At 44.5% G+C, this 24,025-nt stretch overlaps 1 protein-coding gene across 1 annotated transcript in view; it reads right to left on the reverse strand.

Annotated features, from left to right (window-relative positions):
- The window catches only part of CLDN10 (claudin 10), a 91,743-nt gene that overhangs the window by 37,326 nt on the left and 30,392 nt on the right, over positions 1-24,025 (reverse strand). The gene's annotated exons all lie outside the window — the stretch shown is intronic.

Here is a 24,025-nt window from a genome sequence, read left to right on the forward strand (position 1 = left end):
GACAGCAGCGTGGGGGTGCAGGTGCCCATGCCATATGCAGCCACACCCAGAATTCTTCCTCATTGCTCTCTTCCCCACTGTGTCATCAGGTGGTTAAATTCTTTTTTAGAAAAAGATTTTATTTATTTACTTTTAGAGAGAGGGGAAGGGAGGGAGAAAGAGAGGGAGAGAAACATCAATCTGCCGCCTCTTGTAGGCCCTCAACTGGGGACCTGACCCATAATCCACCCATGTACTCTGACTGGGAATCGAACCTGTGACCTTTTGGTTTACAGGCCAGTGCTCAATGCACTGAGCCAGACCAGCCAGGATGTGGTTAAATTCTATCAGGAAACAGTTCAGGTGCAACTTCTCCATCTACATTTATGTCTATTGACTTTATGCTGAAATGTACATCTTAGTTTGATGTGCTTAACAATGATACGGCACACGTTCTAGAGTTCTAGAACACTGCGGTCAGGCAGCACTCTAAAAATTATTTAACTCATCATTTTACAGAGGAGGAAATTGGAATCCACAAGTGACTTCTTAATGTATACTAAGTTATAGCTTATGTACTGGAGTATTGTATCAATTGGAATAACATTTTGTGCATATTATTCTTCCAAAGTGTGTGAATTTGAAAAATTATTGGAGTTGAGTGCTGAAGAAAAATCTGGCTTTTTAAAAGCAAGGTTTGCACATTTAAAAGTTGAAAACAATCATATTTCATGCAGGTTCCCCTCAACGATGTACTTGTGCCAATGCAATATTCAGAAGTATATTTTTAGGAGGCTTTTTGTTTCAGGTTCGTGCAGCGTCATCTGTGTAAATGGCTTTGGAACAGTAACATGGATAAGGAGGAACTAACAACTGTTTGCTGACAATAGGGTAGAGGGAGCTCAGGCACACCTCTTTCTGTGGGTCAAAGCAATTGCTGTTTCTATGTTTGATTTAGGGTTTCCGGGAATAATTAATAAAAAGATCTAAAAAAACACACGTTGATGTCAGGTTCTGCCTGTGATGATTGTAACCGCCACACCTCTAGGATTTGGACATAAATCATTCTGACAAGTAACTTTGCCCTGGGTCAACTACTCCCCCACCATACAACTCACTCGCACATGTAATCCTATGGAGTTAAGCAATGTTTTGTTTTCCAATCCAAACATGATATGAAGATTATAGTGTAACTTTTTGACATGGTGTATGAGGTAGCCAATAAAATTGGGTTAAGCAACCTGAATGATTTTCTGTTCGTTTCTAGAGTTCATATACGGCAGAGGAGAAATCGAACAATGAAATTTCGTTATTCAATGTTAATTTCCAAATGTGAAAGGATGACATAAATTAAAGCAGGGATGTTACAAAACTGAGTATATTATGGACATTTGATAAATACTTGTTGGATTTAATTTTACTGATCAAAAAGGATAAATGACAAAATATTGAATGGAATGTTGGCCATAAACTCTCAAAAATCCATCTGTAAATGTTTAATTTGTAGTTACTCTTCCAAGTAAGTAATCTTAAACGAAGAAAAGTCATATCCTTTCACATTATAATTTTGAAACAAATATGGGACCTTATTTCATACTTCAAATGATCAAATTATCCTCAGGTAATTGTTCTTTTTTTGTCTTTGAAAACTCACTGTATACACAGACATAAATATTTATCACTAGAGAAGTTTTCTCCAGATGGTTTGCAATCACACAATATGAATTTAGGAAAATGCAATATGTTTGATCATTTGTTTATTTTGCTTCGTTTGTAAACAGAGCTGACTACTAGCATACCTCATTTTATTGTGCTTCACGGGGGTTGCGTTTTTAAGCACTTGAAGGCCAGACCCTCTACCAGCAAAGACAGTATGATTCACTTTATGGCCATGGTCGGGAACCAACCCTGCTATATTTCTGAGGCGTGCATGCCTGTACCTATCACCTGCCAGGATCAGCTACGCGGTAAATTTGATCACAGATGAGGGTCACGGTTGCTCATATCCTGTTTCCTGGCATCTAGTTCCAGCGCTGTCACTATTTTGTTAACTTAAAATTACTTGGACCCATTTTCCCATCTAAACAGTGAAAGCTGAGGAGAGTCCATACCATTCTGTCTGGCTCTCACAATAGAGACAGAAGATAACAATGCAGCAGGAGAATACTGTAGCCTTCTCCCCTTCAAACAGTGCCGACAAAGGGAAAACGAGGAGGAGTGGGAAGGCAAAGGAAAAGCGAAGCAGCGGTCAAGGGCAGGTCGACACACAGAGCAAAGTGTTAAGAGTGTGATGGAGTCCGTGTGCTCGGAGGGGACCCACGGGAGGGCCGGAATCATCAAGAAATCTCTCTTACCCCTCCAGCCCTCAGTTCCGTTCGTCCTTACCTCCACTGTCCACTCCCTCCTGGTTTCGTTCACTTGTTCTACTTTGCCTCTTTCCACTGGAAGCAAAGAATAGCCAGCTCAGCCTGGTCGTTCCAAATCCCTCCCCGGCCCCAGCGTTTGTTAGAAAGGCGAGACAGAGAGGATTTCGGTTCCAGGGGCATCCAGCCTGATTCCCTGAGATCTATGCGAGGGCATGGGTGCCTGTGTTTATTTTCATGGCTGGAATTAAGCAATTTGGAGAAGGTCCCCCAGCAGGTTCACGGTGGAGCCAGATTTAGCGTGCACAGCTGCTGGATTCTCAGTGGGCCTCGGGCCACAGCGCCACGTGGCTGTTCCCCACGCTGCTCCAAATCACACACTTGTCAACTGCAAGGAGCTCTCTGTGCCCACTGTTGTGAACACGTTTTATTAAACAGAGCACGTCCAAAAAAGCCTATATGCCCGGACCTTGAAATGTTAAAAATACTACATAGCTCTTTCAGTTCTAAACAAAAAATTGTCGTGGGCAGTAAACTGCTGCTCTTGTCGGTGCCAGTGAAAAGAAGCGATATTCCCACAAACATGAGGCTTTCACTCCATTACGCAAGCTCTTAAGTTAGGGGTTTGATCCTATTTTTATAGGTAACAAAGGGAGCCAGCTTTAAGAATTAATATCCTTTCTCAGTCAGAGCCATTAGCCAGCATCTAATTTTTTATTTTTTCCTGATTATTTTCAAAGGATACATTTATGCCATTTGTTTTGTTTTTAATCTAATTCAGACTAACAACTAAAAGGTAGTGTTTTGTAATTTAATATATGTCCTGCTGGATTTCAGTGGTAAAAAGAAGTTCTTAGAATTCAACGTTTGTTACAGGATCAACATTATTCTTTGAAAGCTGGATGAGAACCAAAAGAATTATAACTGAGTGAGCTCAAAATCATGACTATATTCTTAGTTCCATAGCTTTCCTCAAAACAAACCAAACCAAACACACACACACACACACACACACACACACGGAATGTGCTATTGTTCTCACAACAATATTCTGGAAAGGTGGTAAATATAGTTTCAATAAGTCATTTTGTAATTAGCTTTTATTACCCATTTTCCTTTACATACTATTAATGCTCTTAAATAATGCAACAACTTTCTTCTAGCTGTCCATTTCTAACTAGATCATTTCTTTTACTTTTATTATAAAACCAAGTTTATTTTCTAAACAAATTGATTTCAGAATCTGAGTTTTACACCCCTGAATGTGGCAAACTTTTTAAAGTCATACATCAAATGGTGAATGGTCATTTCAGAGGAAATATATTGAAAAAATGTTCTATTTCCTAGTGTCTCAATATAGATACCAAGTCTGTGAAAACAGATGGAAAATTCAATCCTGTCCCCAGCCTCCCCGGTCTTTCTCCTGTGTTGTAAGACAAACTTGTGTCTTTGACTCCTGTGTACCCTCTGCCGTCACACAACTGTCCTCAAATGTGTTTGGTGGCTGACTGACCAGGTCTCTATTGTCGGGGAGCAATAGGAAGTTTCACAAATGTAACAAAGTCTGACGTCATTTACTAAGTTGAGCACTTAAAAACCGCCTTCTTGGTGGAGTCTGCAGAAACAGAATCGGAGGGGTTCAGGAGTGTCACTGTGGGGGGTACAGAAGAACAAGGTCGTGGGCTATGGCAGGGGCAGAGGAAGAAAAGGAGTCATGGGCCCCCCAAAATCCAGGAAAGAAAATGTGGTCCAGACTGTGCCCTAGAGAAGATGAGATAAAATCTTACAGGCAGGAAAGGAGGAAGCTGGACAAGAAGCAGCATGAGAAGGTCAAGGTGAACATGGACACTGACCTTGCAGCTGGATGGGGTGCATGGTGAAGGAAGCTTTAGCCAGGCACAAGCAGATGTCAGTGTGATGAAAATCAATCGCACAGTGTATGACCCTAAACAGGGTAGGCACGAGTACTTCTCTGAAATTCTTAGAAAGAATCCGGCAATGATGATAGATGGGTCATTAAAAGAAAATGGAAAATAACACTTAGTTATTGTGGTCATGGTAGGTCCCCATCAAACATGAATGCAGATTTTGGCCACATCGTTTCAGGCCGGGCATTCAGAGGGACTGTGCATTTAGCTCTTGCCGTCATTTCGTGTTATTTTTGTGTTGCAGCTGGAGGGTGTGACTAATCAATCAGCAAGCACAGTTTCAGTGATCTGCGGTTGGTTTTGTTTTGGGGGGCTGGAAGCCAAACAAAATGGTGTTGTTTCTCCTGGATCCGTGTTTGTTGCTACCACCCCCCTGCCAATTACCCGGTGATTAGGCACGAGACAGAAGCTGGCATTTGGCATGCAAGCCAGTCGCAGAAGCAAGAACAAGCCAATAAATGCATTGCACCTGCAAGTTTGGAAGAGCCATTTGTGGAGTAAGGTTGAGGTTGTGCCTGAATCTGTGCATTTGAGGCACAGAATTCACTTAAACAGAGTACTTTGCCCAGTAAGGGATCCCTATATTACATTGCTATCATTGAAAAAGTGACTCCTTTGCACTTTCCATCCGCTTCCATCCCTTGCACTTAGGAAGCCCACCAGTACTTCAGCACATCTTTGGCACGTCGGTCGCCAAAGAAAACGTGTGCAAATCATGGGAAGACTTAACCTAAAGACATAGCTGAGACTGGAGTTCACGTCATTCCCCCCTATTTACCACTCATCCTGCTTCTTGTATGTGAGAAGAGCCATACATCCTGAGCATTTGAAATATGAACGGTTTCATCTATGGCAAAACAAAATAAACAAATGGTTAACTATTAACCACGCCCACAGAAGGTCTAAACTACATGACTTCCCTAGTCATTCTGTACACCATGGTAAAAGGGAACTATACTCTAAAATGAGAAGACTGTAAATAAACTGTTTTTTTTTTTTAATTCTATTTAATGTTTAATTTTTAAATGGCTACCTTAATTGGGTTTGGCTCCACAGAATAGAAAAATGTTAGCTTTGACCCATTTTTTTTTTTTTTTGCTTTAGCAATAGTCTGTGTCTTTCCTGAAACTGCCCCAAAGAACCAAAGAAGCAAAGGGCCCTTAATCAGCACGCATACAATAGGACTTTATTCCTATGCACGTACCACTGGAGTAATATTTCTGCATCAAGTTGCAGCAGCTGTGAACTTGAAATATTACTAGGGGCGAGCGGAGTTTGTGAAATGCAGAATCGATCCATATTTCATGAGAAATCTGCGCCCTCTTTTGGATAAACATTGCTAGAACATTTATATATGAACTGGAAAACACAGTCCACGGCCTCCAAATACGCACAGGTTTGTTTTAAAGACCGTGGGGGAGGGGGAGGAAGTTCAGATGGAAGAGGCCATACGAGACGGGTCCACAGGGCTGCGAGGCAATGACGCGGACACTACGAGATAAAAACAGCCACGAGCCCTGGCTGGCGCTCACTCCACTGAGGATTGAGCTCCGGCTGCAAACCAAAGCATCGCAGGTTTGATTCCCAGTCAGGGCACATGTCTGGGTTGCAGGCCATGGCCCCCAGCAATGGCACATTGATGTTTCTCTCTCTCTCTTTCTCCCTCCCTTCCTTCTCTAAAAATAAATAAATAAAATCTTTTAAAAAAATGTCTACGAGAAGGGCCCAGCATGAGGAATCCACAGTTTTCTCTGGAAGACAATGTTAAAGGACGAAGTACTGTTCCTCAGGGCCAGTCTCCTCTGGCAAACAGTGGTAAGCACTTTCCTTCCTCCTCAGCCTGGACGTTTTGTACGTGTCGAGGCCAGTGATGCCCTGGGTGGTCTTCCTGCCTGGGTGAGGCAGATCCCAAGGAATGGTTTCTTGCAGAGTTAGGAAAATACACAAATATACTTAAGGATATCTTGGGGGATATTTTGAACGTTTTTTAAACTTATTTTGCAACCAGACATCTTGAAAGAGTTGTCTGTTGTCACCATCTCCCTTTCCACCATCCCATTCATTTCTCTGCGCACGGCAGGCCGGTGATCCACCTTTCTCCCTCCGCGGACCCACGCCCGACAGAGGCGGCACGTGGCTTCCTGTCCTCGGACTCACGGGGCGTTTCCCGTTGCGCATCTTGTTTGACCTCTCTGTACCTGCGGGCACGGTTGCCCAGTGCCTCCTTTGTGAAATACTCTCTGCTCTTGACTTCCCTGCCCCCAGTTCTGACCTATTTCTCTGCCCGCTGCCTTCTTCTTGTCTAGCTCCTCGTTTCAGGCTGGAATCCCCTGCTTTCTGTGTTCGGCGCTTGCTGCTGTTCACGCGATACTCCTTCCCTGGCCCCAGAATAGGGTTCCCCGGCCCAGTCCTTTGCTTTCTTACCCTTACTGGACTTCTCCTATTCTTGATGGCTCAGTGATTCTGCAAACTCAATTATTTCTAAAATCCAACCTCTCATCTTCGCCTCAGTTTCCCCCTGATTTCCACTCCCGACCTTTTTCCTTCTGTAATCTCGGCACCGATCTGTCCGCCTCCTTAGTCCCCCAAGGGGGTCATGAGGGCACCGGTGACTCTCGTGGGACCTCTCACTCCCCTCTGTGTTCCACATCGCCCCACCTGGCTGGTGCTGCTCCCCAACTGTCCCCTGAGTCACTCCGCCACTACTTCTACAGCACTCTCCCGTATTCAGGCCTTCGACACCCCCCCCCCCCACTCCACCACCTGTCCCAGTGGCCTCCTGCCTGGCCTCCCTGCCTCTAGTCCAACCCCTGCTGGGCCAGGCACCCTATGACTTCCCAGGTGTGATTTTCCTAAAAGATAAATCTCATTGTCTCTCTTCTTCTTTTTTTTAAAGACCTTTACTGGTTCTCCATCCCTACAGTGTGACATCCATGTATTTAATCACAGCATAGGAAACACCCCAGGATTTGCTGCCCTCTCCCGCCACACCTAACTTTGGATACTGCTGGGATTATAGCCAAAACATTTCCCAGTGTGCCTCTGCCTAGAATGCTTTTCTTTCTTTCTTTTTTGTAAGCTTATAATTTTTTAAAGATTTTATTTATTTTTAGGGAGAGGGGAAGGGAGGGAGAAAGAGACAATGAATGATTGCCTCTCCCGTGCCTGCTACTGGGTACCTGGCCCACAACCCAGGCATATGCCTTGACTGGGAATCGAACCCGTGACCCTTTGGTTCACAGACCCGCATTCAATCCACTGAGCCATACCAGCCAGGGCCCAGAATGCTGTGCTTAATCAGCCTGGAGAATTCTTTTTCACTCACCTTTTTCTTATCCTCTCCCAAGGAAGGAGTATGTGTGGGGGAGAGAGAGAGAGAGAGAGATGGAGATCGTTTGCCCACTTGCATGCTCCCCAGCGGGGTACAAACCCACAGCCAGAGTATGTGCCCTGACCAGGAATCGAACCTTCAACCTTTCGGCCTACAGGACGACGTGCCAGCCATCCGAGCTGCACTGGCCAGGGCTCCTTCCACTTTTACACAGGACTTTTTCCTCCTCCAGCAGGCCAGGAGTTCCTCTCCCATTCCTCCTGGTGGCATCCTTCTTGTTGCATCTACTACATGGAATTGGAGTTTATATCTATCTTTCTGCTGGAGTGTGAGCTATTTGAGAGTAAGCACAGATTCTTACTGATTCTCGAGGTAGTTGTTATAATCATATCGGGTACATTTATGGAATGCCAGGAGACAGAACACTGAGGTTTGGACATACTGAGTGGACTGGTCAAAGCTCAGTTAGTGGCAGAGTTGTGATTGAATCCTGGGGCTTGCATGGTGCAAAACCTGTGCTCTTTTCAAAAATGATACACTAGCACTTCGACATTTCCTGGTAATATTGCTGCTACTACTACTAATTATTGTAACTATTATTGTGAATCAAGCATTGTACTAAATGCTTTCTGTATTGCTTTATGCTGATGCCGAGCATGTCTTTGTGAGCATATTTCTCATTCAAATACTTCTTTTGTGAAGTGTCAGTGAAGATCTTTCGCTCATTTTTTGTTGGTTTTTCCTCTGTTAGTGTAGGAATTTTTAGTATCGTCTAGATAGCAGTCCTTTGTCAGAGGTGTGTTTACTGAATGTTCACTGTCATTGTATGGCTTGTGTAGTTTTTAAAGTTGTCTTTTGGTGAGCAGAAATTTTTACTTTTGATGACGTCTATGTATATACTAGATCTAACATATATATACTTCTCTCTGTCTCTCTGATGGTTGTTACTTTCTCTGACCTGCTGGGAACACCTTTGCCTACCCTCAGGGCATGGAGATGTGCTCCTGTATTTTCCTCTAAAACTTCATGGTTTTCTAAACTTCTCTGTTTAGGCCTGGGATTGCCTCTAATTAATGTTGCTGTGTTTGATGGGAGTCGGTGCCAAGATTCATTTTTCCGTCTGACTCTGTAGTTACATCGGCACCATTTTGGAAAATTCCCTTTGGGGCCTTAGTTGAAAATCAGATGCGTGTGTAAGTGTAGGCGAAATTATCTATCTTTTGCAAAATATAAATACTGAGCCATTGACATCTAGACATTTTTCTCTTAAAGCTCCTCTCTTTATTTCGCCTTTGCACACCAGGGTCTGGGTAAGAGTTTCATTCAGAGGATATAATGACTTCTACTGGCCTGTTAGAAAAATTGAAACCCTGTCACTTTAAAGTATGAGCTTTTCTTTCAGGGATTTCACATTCACGTCCATAATCCAATATATTGGAATCCTTATTTGAAGAAAAGAGGCCTTAAAAAGGCAAAAATGCAAAATAAAGAACTATGTTACTGCTAGTATATCTTACCTTAAAGCTCACCATATTTTATTATTTAATAAGATGATCACATTATTAGAACTTCATGTGTTTGAATAGCAAGGGGTGTTTTTATGGATTTAGTTTAGAAATTTATATAACTGACTTTGACTTCCTTCCTTTATTTTTATTTGTAAAGAAAGAAAAGTATGAAAGAAAATAAACTACATATGGGGACAGACTTTAAATAGACTTATTTTGACAATAATTGCAATATATATACAAATATTAAATCATAATGTCGTGTATCTAAAACTAACATAATGTTATATGTCAATTATTCCTCAATAAAAAAAGAAAAAAATAATAATTCTGCCCTGGCTGGCATAGCTCAGTGGATTGAGCGCGGGCTGTGAACCAAAGCATCGCAGGTTCGATTCCCAGTCAGGGCACATGCCTGGGTTGCAGGCTACGGCCCCCAGCAACCTCACATTGATCTCTCTCTCTCTCTCTCTCTCTCTCTCTTCCCTTTCTAAACGATAAATAAATAAAATCTTTAAAAAATTTTTAAAAAGGTCAAAAATTTAAAAAATAATAATTCTTAGACCGTTCCAATTACAATAGTGTTTTGTAAAGACCAGAGAGTGTCAGGGAAATACCTTAGTGAATACACATGAATAAAACAGTAAAAAATAAGACGTGAGACGTTGGTCAAATCGAGGTGTTTTCATTGGACATCTGTGTATTGGGTAATTCTCTTCATGGAAAAGCGTGTAACAGTGCATGGACTTTCTCCTTTATGGTCTCTGGAGTTTGTGCTCTCCCCACGAGTGGAGACAGAAACACACGGCTCCTTCAGGGGAGAGAGCCCCACGGCCGTCAGCCTTTCTCGGCAGCCTCCGCTAAGTTCGCCAGCCCAGGTGGGTGTACCTGCTCTTTCTTCCCTCCGGTAATTCAATCTCCTCTTTCCTTCCGGTAGAGACGGCCTCACCACTTGCAGCCTGCCATGAATCTTTGTCTCGTGCCATTCATAAATGTGGTTTCAACACAAAGAATTTTAACATCCTTCACATCCCAAGATAAACAGCTGCTCTGCAAATGTCATAGGGCTTTCATTTAACAGGAAATGGATTGAAATAACTCACCGCAGCGCACACCTGCCAATGCTCTCTCTCCCCTCCCTCCAGGTGTCAAGAACAAACAAACATCAGTGCTAGGAAATGTGAACCTCATAATACACTTTCTAGTTGGTGGTGGTGGGCATTAAATATTATATGAGTGTGGCCTGATGGTTTATTGAACAAAATACATACATTCCTAACACCTTTTAAATTTTAAGTATGACAAACTCAGTGTTTTTTAATAATGAAAGTGACTTTCTGTAACAATTACATTGGGTGTGACTCTAGGAAAATTTACAATGTTTTCCTCACCGTCATCACTTTACAAATCACCAAATGATCAGATCTAATAAGCTAGTTGCAAGGGAGAGCTGTGTCTCGCTAAACCAAGGAATAGCAGTGTTAAACCCAAAACTGGTTGAAACAAAAGAATAGCAAAGTCAAAGTCCTACTTGTATCTATTATTTATATATGAGCCCTGGGTAGGACGAGGGATTTTTTGCTCACTTCATGCGAAGAACTAAGGAGAAAAAAACAAAGATGATCAGTGTCCTACAAAAGACTTTTGGGGAATGGAAAAGGACTACTTGCGCATGAATGCTGCCTCGTGAAGCCAAAAATAATGAGTTACAGGAAAGTCAGGTGACTGAGTTATTCCAGCCCGGAGGCAGGCTCAGCTGGGAAGCTAAGAATGCTAGTGTGGAGGGCTGGAGTTCCCAGTGCCCTTCTTCTTATTAACATATTAATAAGCCTAATGGTTCTTAACAATTCCTTTGGAGCCCTGTTTTCTACTTACAGGGGCACATTCTTTTGAAAGAAGCGTGTTTACTCACTTCAATGAGTTGGAAATCTCACTTGCCAAAGAAATAGTTCATGAGATCGGATGAAAACATTCCCAGTCATGGGAAAAGAAAGAGCCCCTAACTCACTCATTGATGAAATAAATCCACGAGCAAAGCCAGGAGAGGCTTTAATAGTATTTGTTGAATTTCCTTCTCCTGACTATTTTGAGGACTTTGTTTTTCAATTTAGAAATTTATAGGTAATAGCATATGTCCTTCTGATCGTATCTACACAACAATATTGGGAAAAAGCTCAGTGTGGGCGGTAATACCGCACTGATCTAACCAGTTCTACATTAAAAAAAAACAAAAGCCAAAAACAAAAAAAAACTTTGTTTCCAGCTTTGTTTTCAAAAGAAACAAAATGTCCCCACTTAAGCCATCAATCAGCCATGCATGTGGACACCTGTTCTAATTCTCTGTAGATAATTCACGCTGTGTTCAAACTCCAGAGATCCGTTGGTGTGGTGTCTCACTGACCTAACTAATTCCTCTCTTTAACTTCGTTTTATCGACATGTCGAATCCACTTTATTTGTTCTTGCCAATTACCCATTTAATAAAATGGCCTTTTAATGCAGCCACATATCATTGGCTGGCTTTGCTTTGGTGTGGTACTTGTTTCCGCGGCCACAAGCCCCACACCTGGGTGGTGAGTGCTGGCAGGGGACGTGCTCTCTCAATTGGTTAGCTTCTCTTAGCTTGGCTGTCAGTCCTTTGGGAGAAAAAAAGTTATTGTGTTTATTTTTATTTGATCTTACTTGTCACGGATGCCTGATTTGAATTTCAGTTTTGGCAGATGGTTGGATCCCTCATTGATCTCTGGGTGTCCTTTAGTTGGTATCCTTTTTTGTTGTACTGTGTGTGAAAACTAAGAAACATTTGACATCAAATAGATGATTCATATTTACACATGGTGGCATTACACAGAAAAAGTCACACAGTGGAAATAAAAAGGTGTCAAGCAAAGTATGGAAGTAAGGACTTCATGTAGTCCCCAAACACACATTCAGATCATAACACCCAGTCACGGAATCGAATTCTTCAGGTTGCCACTGACAGCACGCATCCGGTGCAACTGGAGCAGTTAATGATCAAAAACTTCCTCCTGCAAATGCCACGTCCCTCAGAGTGAGTGGCTGTAGCTGGCAGAGGGTGAAAATGTGCGTCGCCTTTGGGTATACAGAATTTAAAGTACCTGGTCACAGAGGGGTACACCCTGACCACAGACTCCACAGACATTGTTTTAAGATCAGAACTTCAAAGAGAGAAGGTAGACTTCTGGGTGAAAGGACAGACATTGGTTTCCTCCCAATAATCCACTAAAAAAGAGAGTAATCAGATTTAAAAAAAAATTATTACATAAAGCCAGCAAGAGTAAAGAGGGGGCAAATAAAACAGGCACATAAAATGTTGGACTCTGGAGATAAGGCTCACAACGGTGAGCTGCCTGACAGGACTGAGAAGACTGAGTCCTAGGCTGGCAGTGAGGACAGCCAAGAAGCAACCCAGAGGACACTGTAGAGCTAACGCAGTGGGAAGGCCCCGGGCATCTTTGGAAGAAGGAGACAAAAGAGGAGCTAAAACCAGGGGAGCAGTTGTAAGTTGATTTAGAAGAAGTCTGCGCCTCAGATCTCGCCCTCGATTCTGTTCAGTGAGGCAGATGTAAAGGGAGTACGGGGTAGTGTAGGTGCACAAAACCAGGTGCGAGTTGTCTGGCCAATTGTCACTAAGTTACTCTGCAGTCAGCAACACCCCTAGAATCTCGGTGGCTTTCCACAGTAAAGGTTTACTTCTTGTTCACGTATGTCACTTTGGATCAGCAGACAACCCACAGAATCAGAGAAAACATTTTTTTAAAGGTTCTTTCTTTTAAGATTTTATTTATTTATTTTTAGAGAGGGAAGGGAGGGAGAAAGAGAGAGAGAGAAACATCAATGTGCGGTTGCTGGGGGCCATGGCCTACAACCCAGGTATGTGCCCTGACTGGGAATCGAACCTGTGGTGCTTTGGTTCACAGCCTGCGCTCAATCCACTGAGCTACGCCAGACAGGGCTGAGAAAACATTTTCAAATCTGATAAAGGTCTAGTACCCAGAATATAAGAAGCTCTTACAACTCGACCATAAAAAGACAAATAACCCAATTTAGAAATGTGCAAGGATTTCAATAGACATTTCTCCAAAGAAGAGATATAAATGATCAATAAATGCATGCAATGATGCTCAACATCATTAATCATGAGGAAAATGCAAATCAAACCCACAATGAGACACTGTTTTATATTCACTGAAGAAAGCTTTAATAAATAATGGAAAATAACAAGTGTTGACAAGGACGTGGAGAAATTAGAAACCTATCCATTGCTGGTTAGAATGTAAAATGATGCAACCACTGTAAAAAACAGTCTGGCAGTTCCTCAAAAAGTTAAACATGGAATTACATTGTGACCCAGTAGTTCCTCTCTTAGGAACATAACCAAGAGAACTGAACATGTATTCACAACAAAACCTGTACACAAACGCATTCATTGAACAAGAAGCGTTGCCAGACAGATGAAGATGCCTTCAAGGAAGCACTTGACTATAGATTCCAGTCACGCAGATACGAACTCTTCCCCCTGTACTCTGCTCATTATGGACTTCACAAGAGTTAGTCAACTGCCGTACCACTGGAGGTGGAAGGCTCTGGGAGACAGCCCCTCCAACAATAGCCAGTTGAAAGTGGCTTACTGGTAGCTGGTAGACAAACTTTATTACATCAAGTGAATGGACAGTGGCTTCCATTAACCATGGGCCTGTGAGAAAACCGAGAAGGAGAATATGTTTACAGCTTGTAGCACGTCCCCGGTTTCTGGCTTTCCTTCAAGGGTACACAGTTAAACGACATGTCCTAGTCCCGTAGCATCTGAGTGAGTGAAGGTGCTCGGAGGGTGGCTCATGAGGTGCAGGGGGGAGTGATGCATTTGACTTTCAGTCTGGGCTTCGAACCTGCTTCCTGACCTCCCACACTCTCTATTTTCTCTGCCATCTAGAAGCGAAGGGCGATGCGACAGGAGAGCCCCAAGATGAAAGAAGCCCAGATGTCTGCGTGATTGTTTGGCAGAAGCTACTCATAAGCATGGCACCTGCACTGGACTTTGCATGATTAAAAGTAAACCTTACTGGCTGGCGTAGCTCAGTGGATTGAGCGCGGGCTGCGAACAAAAGCATTGCAGGTTCGATTCCCAGTCCCGGTACATGCCTGGGTTGCAGGCCATGACCCCCAGCAACTGCACATTGATGTTTCTCTCCCTCCCTCTCTCTCTCTCCTTCCCTTCCCGCTCTAAAAATAAATGAAATCTTTTAAAAAAGGCTATTAAAAAAGTAAACCTTAATTTCATTAAGTTACTGAGAATTTGTTGTACTTGTTACTGCAGCATAACCTAGCCTTCCCTGACTAATACAAAAGGCCCTGATGCCAGTTGTGGAGTAAATGAGCAGGTGGGGGAAGGGTTACAGATGCTCCTTAGCAGCATTATTCATAATAGCCAAGTGGTAGACACAACCTAAATTTCTACCGACTGATGAATGGATCAAATTCATTTTCAAATTAGGAAGAAATGGAGTTATTCTTATTTACAGATTTCATATAGAAAATCCAAAAGACTCTACAGAGAAGTTATTAATAAGGAGAATTTAACAAGGTTGTTGATTCCAAAGTCAACATAAAAAATTAATGGAATTTCTATGTAAATATGGCCAATAGTTTAAAAATGAATCTTTCCATTAAAAAAAAATAGAATTAGAGAATCAAATAACTAGAAATAAAATTTAAGAGAGATGTCCAAGATCTTTATACAGGGAGTCTTAAAATATTATTAAGTGAAATTCAAGAAGATTACAATAAAACAGTATATCACCCATCCTGGTCTGACTTTATGTAGAACCTGTGGCAAGAACACAAATGGAAGTCTGAATTTCATATGTCTAAATGTTTAAAAGTTGTAAATATAACCAACAAAATATAATCTACTTTCCTACATTGACCAATGTATCTTCATAACAACCTGGAAGTTGGATTTGAATTTTGAAATTTGGGCTCTTCAGGATTCTGTGCCGGAGCGTAACCCCAGGCTCACATCCTGTGTGCTTTCCCTAGTGCTCACTCTTCTCCCCTGACCCCCGTCCCAGCTCCACCTTACACTGTACCCAGAGGGGACTTTCATGTGTGTCTGTGGACACACTAACCTGCCCATCCAAGCTCCGCCCACAACACCTGTGTTCCTTGACTACCGCTTTACCGTCCTTTAACCAGTCCTCAAGCCTAAGGGTGTACACTGGTACACTGGTTCTCTGCCTTGGGGAGACAGGCCCAGGGAAGGGACCTATGCAGGCCCTGGAAGTGGGTGTGAGGCCATCTGGGCAAGACATTACTGAACCCTGATGCCCAGATTTCGGCGAGAAGGAGGGAGTGGCGGCTGGGAGTGACACATCCCATCGGCCCGTTGAACGCTCCACTCCATGGGAAGGGGGTGCCATCCACACGGGACCTGAAGTTGTGGTCCAGGGTAGAGGCCTCACTGACTTGAGTCTGAAGATTGTATTTATTTATATGTCATACTCATTAACTGAAAGACTCGATATCATAAAGATGGCAATTCTTTCCAACTGGCATATAATTCAATGCGATCCCCAATAAATCCTAACAGGTTGTGTATGGAACCTGACAAGTCAATTGTAAAACTTACATGGTAATGCAACAGTTCAAAATAGCCAAGATACCCTTAAAGAAGAACAAATTGTCTACTACATTTAAAGACTTATTACAAATCTATAAGATTTAACACAGGGTGGTACTAGACAAATAGTCCAATGGAAAAGAATGCATGGCCCAGAAAGAGTCCTGATAGACAGAGAGAGAGAGAGAGAGAGAGAGAGAGAGTGAGATTTTTAAACAGCAAATCTTTCAATACATGCTTAATGCTTTTGGGGTGACTGGACATCCATATGGAAAAAAGTGAAATAGCTCTCTCCAGCATAAGGTATACAAAAACCAGTTCCAAGTAGATGGTACACTTTATGTGAATGGCAGAACAATCCAGAATGTGGGAATATTCTACTTGACAAATGCCTTCATCTCTTCAACAAATAAATGCCATTAAAAAATGCAAGGGAAACGATTACAAGTTCAAAAACATGTAAGAGAATTATCAACCAAGTACACGTGGTGGACTTGAGTAGATGCTGTTATGTGCGAAAATTGCATCTTTATGCTATTATAATAAACTAACTTAAAAAATACTAAACTAAAACAGTAGCACAATTCTGTGTACTTGTATTGAATTGTAAGCCGACACTAGGTCAAAATAATCCCAAAAGGCCTCATCTGTAGCTTTTCCAACTATCCAGGAACCTGAGGCTGACCTGTGGCCCCCAGCTCCTTTCTTCATAGAGGAAGGAGTCTTACAAAAGTAGAGGAAGTCTGTGGCTGATAGTTCTGGGGGAATTAGTCTTCTCATGTTTGAGCTAAATGCTCCTATAGCTTGGGAAGTGTAAAAGTCTGAAGATTACCATGGAAATTAAAGGACATCTTTGAAGATGTAGCTCTCACAGGAATGGAACTTCCTACATTGGACAAAGTGACAGAAACTGGCTGAAGCTTTCACACCCACTGGATTTGAACAGCTCCATGTGGACCCCAACCACTGAGTGGCTGGGCGTTCAGTGCTGCTGGCGCGTAGAGAAACACGGTGGCCCTGGGAGAGAGCATGACCCCGTGGCTGCCTCGATGCCTGTCAGCCGGGGCGGCAAAGAAATGTATGTTGGTGGACCAACTGATCAGACAACCATGCTTCTTGGCCTCAAAAAAGAAAATGTTTGCTTTGGTAAAGTGTTCTCGTTTCTGGATAGAATCATAGAGAAGCCAGCTTGTGTTGCTGGGGGCAATGCACTGGACCTGGCCCACCGATCCTTCTCCTCACTGGCAGGACCAGGTGCACCTCTCCCCTTACTGAGCAGAGAAGGGCCATCACCAGCAGGGGGCTGAAGCTCGAGACGCGGGCGTTCGCAGGCACAGGGCGGAAGGAGGAGGCAGAACTTCCCCTGGAGACAGAGGCAGTGGATGGGACGTAAGAGCTGAAGCTTCAGAAAAAGGATGAGCATGAGAGAGGGCACCAGAAGGATGGGAAGGGAGAGAGAGGCACCCATGGGGGGCACCTTCCCTTCTGGAAGCCTGAGTCTTCAAGGAGGACGTGCCACGCTGCGTTTCCCCCGCTCTTTGGAGAGCTGCCTGACTCTTCCGGAGAAGACATCATGGTTCCTGTTGAGTCTGAAAAGGGGTGGTAGGTGCAGCAGGAGGGACTTGGGAGAAGGACAGGGGCCACCCTTTTATCGTTTTATCATCTGGCAGGGTCCGCCTCACTGTGCAGACACCTGCTTTGCCCACCTCAGTCGTGCATTGAACCTGCTGTGGCTGTCATCTAACAAATGGAGGAGAGCTTTTCCATTGTACTTGTTCTCCTGCTGCCAGCAGCCCTCTCGGCTTCTCTGGGGAAGCCGAAAACATCCTTCAGGTAAGCCACAAATACATTTTTCGCCTGGGTTTAGAAACAGAATCTATTTTTCAAAGAGCACAGCATTTACACTCACGAGAGCTGAGGACTGTGCACGGAAGGAGGTGAGGCCATCAACAACCAAGACCTTGCAGGGTGGGAAGTTCCCTGCCTACGACTCCCCACAGGAGCACAGTGAGTGGACCGTGTGGCTGTAACAGTGCCTACATTTTCACACGCGTGTGTGTTCTGCTACATGTCCAGAAAAATAGAACCAGAAGACCTGCTGATTTTAGATTTTTCGCGCCTTGCAATTAGTAGAAAATTTCCCTCTAATACTATTCAGTGGTGATGTCCATGAATCAATGAGTGAATGCTTTTAAAGAGTGTGTAAAGGTCACATGGTATTTTGGTGAACGTGATTAGTGTCGCTTGCAGAGGACTTGTGGGAGGATTCAATATGGAGGCAGAGAGAAGAGAATGTTCCTTCTCTTCTGTCTATAAATATGCCCGAATACAGTCTTCCCTGTCTTAACCAAAAGACTCATGGCTTTACTCCTCGATTCTGTTCCCCTTTCTGACAACACCCAGCAGGTGAGGCCCTGAGCGTGGGCCTTGCTAAGAACAGACTGCTCTGGCATATTTTAAAAATGGTTCCTTCCCCCTCTCCTTGCTGGGAACACGAGGGTTTGATTTTCCCCAATATCACTACTATGGGAACTTAGTCGGGTTCCTGGAAGTAAATCTCGTGGTGTGCTGGGGCCCGTGTTATGACTGGGTCCCCTGACGTCCGCCTCTCAGCTTGGCCACACCGCTAGTGACAGCTGCAGTTTTCCCACCTGGATACTGGGTCCCGAGGCGGTCTCCACTCAGGGGTCGGCTCCCACTCCCACAGCCCAGGACTCTCTGTCTGCTCTCCAGACTGGGAGGGCACAGATTTTGCCTGGTGGCGTCCCGTCGCCTATGGATCCAAGACGAGTTGTTGATGTTTCAGTCTGGTCGGGTTTTTACCTGCTAGTAGGACAGAGCGGCGACTTCTAAGCTCCTTGCGTGCAAACCAGAAACCAGAACCCCCATCTCTAGCAATTTCTCTCTCCTTTACTTGCCAGACTCCAGTAGCTATCTTTGCATACTTGATCGGTTTTCTCGACACTTTCTCCAGTTCATGCTGTTCCCTAATTTCCAAATCCAGGCTATATTTGAAGATAGGCATTTTTTTGTAATCCCATGTAGCAACCATAGCCGTTCCTTTTTTTTTTTTTTTACAGCAGCCTTTCCTTTAGCCTTATATAAATCTTTCAGAATCTCACATCTGTATTTGTATGACTACCTCTTAACCCCTGATACAGGCTACTTCCTAGGGTTTAGCTTGGGCCCTCTGTTTTTCTTCCTTTTTATATTCTCTTCTTTGGGGAACACCCCGCAGCCTCTAGGCAAATCTACACATTCAGTTCTGACTTCTGTCCCGAGACTGACATCTTTAGCTGCATTTTGCCTATCTCCAGTGGAGAAATATGCAAAACACAGGCCCCAAACAAACTCTATCTGTGAGTCCATTTCTTCTGACCTGGACAGAAATATTTCAGCACGTTCACTCCCACCGCAGGGCACGGCCCACGAGAAACCAGTATGCTTGGGTGAGCCCAGGGAACCCGTTGTGACTCTGAGTTTTACCTCCCACCCTTTGAGTCGCCCATGATGGTGTCCAGACTCCAGAAACAGGGCCTCTTTGGCAAGAGACCCCTTTCGCTGAGCAGAATGCACTGGAAGAGTCTGTGTCCCCTTCGCTGGAAACGTGCCCCTCGGCTGCTCCAGGCTGGGAGCGTCAGGGGCAAACTTCTAGGGAAAGAGCGACCGGCCGATCCACAGGTTCCCGTAACTGCCCCCTGGGGTTTCTCAGGCGTGTGAGAGGAGGGACATTCCCAGGGGCCAGACTTCCTGGTGTCAGGCAGGTGGGCGAACAGAAAGAACATTGAGATTTGGAGTATGGCTGTGATGATGACCTCATGTGTACTCCTAGATTAATGATTTTTAAGGCTTTTTTTTCTAGTTGAACTGCAGACAATATTCCCAAGTTAGGAACCCAAGAGTTGAGCTCGACTCTCCCTTTTTCCTTGACTGTGAAATCCAATGATTAGCCTGTAAATTTGTCCTTTATAACATGTGTAGAAGTAAAATACTGTAGCACAAAGGATTGGGGGGGGGGCGGTAGATGGAGCACTATGATAAAGTTCTTACATTAGGTGATAAAAGTTTGAAGTAGACGGTGATAGGAGTGCATGTGTAATCCCTAGAACAACTTGTTTTTTTTTAATGGAGAGGAATAGCTGACAAGTCAATAGAGGTCATAGAATGGAATACAAAAATTTATTCACCTAAAAGTAAAAAAGAAAAAGAAAGGGGCAACAACAAAAAAAGCCCTGATAGAATAGAAAAAAATCCCAGGAATGTGTAGACTTAAACCCAATGATATCAGTGCTTATTTTAATGTAAGTGAACCAAACATTTCCATGAAGGGCAGAGAGTATTTGAATGGATGTTTTAAAAATCAAGATCCAATTATATGCTACTTATAAGAAATGCACTTTATAAATATGCAGACAGTTTGAGAGTATAAATAGGGAGAAGACATTCATGCAGCACCAACATAAGACATCTAGGGCAGCTCTGTCGATTTCAGACAAGACTTTAAGACCATGGGGATTACTAGAGGCTATCAGAGTCATTTCATGAGGATAAAAGATGAATCCATCCAGAAGATGGGGTAAATCTGCCCTTGATAGTATCTCTCTCATAGGCCACCTCCTCTCTGTTTTGTCTTAGCCCTTCGCTCGGTTCAGGACCCCTGATTTCTTGGCAGAACGGTGTTTCCCTCCCACTCCAACCCATCCTAGCTACAGGTTCATTTTTAAGACATTAAATAGGACCACTCCTCTCATGGCAAACCCGTGATGGTTCCCAGTTGTGAGCTGGATGAGTTCAGATGCCGTCCTTAGCGTGTTACATGCATTTCTTTCCCAGGCTCGCCCCAGCCCACCCTCCAGCTGGGCCGCCCATCCATCAGCACCCATCCTTCCCCACACCCACAGCAATAACTCCCGCCGCAGAACGGACAACGCTTCTCTCTGTGCAAACTTCCTCCGCTTGCCAGAGGTACCCTCCTCTTCCTTCCTCCACGCAGTAACCAAGCATCCTTTCCTACGTGGCTACAAGCTGGAAATGAACTGGCCCCTCCCTACATTCCTGCCACTCCTCCCTCCCTGACTGTACAGCAGCCACACTGGCCTGGAGGATACCACATCAGGCCCCGTGCTAGGGTCTTGGCATTTACTGTTCCTTCTCAGGGCATGCTCTCCTCCTTGATCACTGCATGGCGACTCCTTTGAGCCATGCCGGGCCTCAGATGTAGGGGCTGCTCCCTCCAGGGTCCTCCCCTAACCCCTCATTCTTAAACAGCACCCACTCCCTCCCTCCCCGATGTATGTATAGATCCTAGCACAGTGCCTGGCACATAGCAGGTAGTCAAAAACAGCGAATGACTGCTAGATAGATAAGGGGACATTTGGTGCAGGGGATCTTTTTACTAATGTGAAATTCCTTTCCTAGGCTTTACACCTGCCTTGTCAGTGCCTTCCAATATGCATATGCAATGAGATGGCTCCAGCTGTGGATGCCATTTGCTGCCCCTTGGCCAGTTTCCCTGCCCTGACTTTCACGCCTCCTGTACACGGGGCCGCCTCCACCAGTAGAAGGCAGGGCTGGCCAGGTCTACATCAGCATCACCTTGTGCTGGTCCAACCACAAGGCCGAAGCCCCAATCACTCAGATCCCCACGGAGGCACAGAAAGGTGCTTAGTAATCGCTGCTGGTCATGACTTGGGAAGCCCTTCTAGGCATGACAGCACATATTCTCACAGACCCTTTAAAATGTGTCTCCTGGGCCACCGACAGATGGATGGATAAACGAAATGCAGTACGTGCAATGGAATATTACTCAGCCTTAAACAGGAAGGACATTGGGATGCCTGCTACAGCACGGATGAACCTGGAGCGCATTATGCCAAAGTAAAACAAGCCAGCCTCAAAAACACAAATTCTGTACAATTCCACTTATATGAGGCGCCGAGAGTTAGTCAGGTGCGTTGAGATGGAAAGTTAGTGGCATTGCCGAGGGCTGGGGGAAGGCGAATGGGCAGCTGTAGGGCTGAGTCCAGAGTTTCAGTGTTGTGAGCGGAAAAGAACCCTGCAGATCGGAGGGGCAGCCGTGCCAGTGCACTAATCACCGCGGAACGATGCACTTAAAAATGGGGAAAGTGGTAAATCTTACGTGCTTTTTTACCGCAGTTAGAAAAGAAACACAAAAACTGGTAAAGGTGGTAAATTTCATGGTATTTTAGTACAATTAACTTTTTAGGGAAAAATGGATTCACTTCTACACATATTGTATATGTACTTGTACTGGCAGCTTAAACTCTGTTTAGAACATTTTCTGCTTGAGGAGTATCTAAAGTAAGGATCTGGAGTTCGGCACTGCGGACTGGGGTGGAGGGAGGTATGCTCGTGATGCCGGGAGGTGAGGGCTGGGTGGTGAATTCCACAGAAGTATTTGCCCCAGACACTGGCTTTGACCTTTGAGATCGTGTCTCAGGAAGAGCCTCACTCCGTAACTCCGAGAGCTCTAAGGGTCTCTAACAAAGATGCTGTGTTTTGATTTGATTGTATCCAGAAGTTAATGGCTTGTAATTTTTTTTCTCTTGATCGGCTTTTTAAACTCAACTTATATTCCCTTTCTCTCTTCGTGTGGTTTTTTAATGTTCTCAAGTTCAATATCATTTCAATGAAAAGTTCAACATCATGTTCGTTTTCTTAAGACTTCCCTCCTCTTCCCTGATTTTCTCCCAGAATTTCCCCATCTAGTATTCATTCGGCATCCTGCTCTCTTTTGAGAGAAAAATGTTTGGCTACTTACGCCTTGGCTGCAAAAATGCTGACCAGGTTTTAAACACTTGGATTTCTCGGCTGGCACTAATCCCTCGCCTGGTTACACAAAGGGACCCTGTGCACCCGGGAAGTCCTAAGGGGGTTTGCATTCTAAGATTATTGGGCAAGGTAGGTGTGGACGTGTAGTGACTATGCATGTTTAAAGAGGACGTGAATGGTGATATGATTTACCTCGTGCACTAATGTGTCTGCTTGCAGCGCAGGGTGACAGGCAGGCCCGCCGCCCTCATTGTGGGACTGGCTGTCCTTTACAGAATCACGCTCTGATTCCCGTGCGGTCTGTGATGGTTGGCACAGACCCTGGGCACCGAGGTCAGTGGCCCCCTTTCCCTCAAACCCAGCCGCACGATGTCAGACTCTCGGCACATGTTTGTGACATCTGTCTCCCTCGGGGCCCCACTGCCCTCAAGGAGCCTGCAGCCTAAGATAGGGGCGTAACCCTGACTCAATGGTAAGATTCAGTATTCACCCTAACCAGAAATTAACAAGTGTTACTAATTATCAGTGTGTTCATTGATACAATAAATTGTTCCATTATACGATTCATTGTCATTTCACGAATATAGCCAACTTTTTCTCGAGGGCTTACTCTGTTGCATGCTCTTGCTGTGTACCGACTCATTTCATCTCTACGACAACCCTCTGAAGGGTTGATAACAACCATCTCACCATCTCCCTGTTTTATCGGATTCGGAGACTGGGGCGAGAAGGGATACAGACACTGGTGCAGACTCCCATAGTGGAGAAGTGGACCAGGGCCGGGCTGGGCGGGTCTGCGCGCCAGGTCAGGCCGTTGGACTGCAGAGCCTGAAGTACAGCGTGTGTCCCAAGGTCGTGTCCCCACAACTCACTACCAACCAGGCCACGAGACAAGGCTGCTATGCACGGAACGCTTTTGTCCCCTCAAAGCCCAGTACGTTGGAGCCCTAGCCCCCAGTGTGATGTACTCGGAGATGGGACCTTCGGGAGGGAGTTAGGGTGAGGTGAGACTCGCTCCCTCTCTCTGCCAGGTGAAGACACAGCACGGAAGTGGTGTCCACCAGCCATGCGGTGGGCCCTGCCCAAGAACCACAACGGCCGGCAGCCAGACTGTGGACTCCTTGGCGTCCAGAAATGTGGTAAGTAAGTGTCTGCTGTCTATGCCGCTGGTCTGTGGGATTTTGTGACAATAGCCCAGGCAAACTAAGACAGGGGAGGGTGTTCTCTAGTCAAATCCATTGGGAAAATGCATTACACTGGCACCCTATCCTAAAGGACTTGCAGTGTCTATCAGGAAATCAAAGTCTCTGAAAAGTCCTGCAGTAAAGACAGCTGTTTCGATCAGTTAAGCCGTTGCTTCTTAATTTCACTATGAAGCATCTGTTACTTATGAATACTTCACAGAACTCACATGGGAGGTGCTGCCGGGAGTGAATGAATATAAGGCCTCAAGTGTGACTGCTCACTCCTGTTCCAGGGGGGATG

Source organism: Phyllostomus discolor, chromosome 11 (assembly GCF_004126475.2).
Source record: "Phyllostomus discolor isolate MPI-MPIP mPhyDis1 chromosome 11, mPhyDis1.pri.v3, whole genome shotgun sequence".
NCBI classification, from domain to species: domain Eukaryota; kingdom Metazoa; phylum Chordata; class Mammalia; order Chiroptera; family Phyllostomidae; genus Phyllostomus; species Phyllostomus discolor.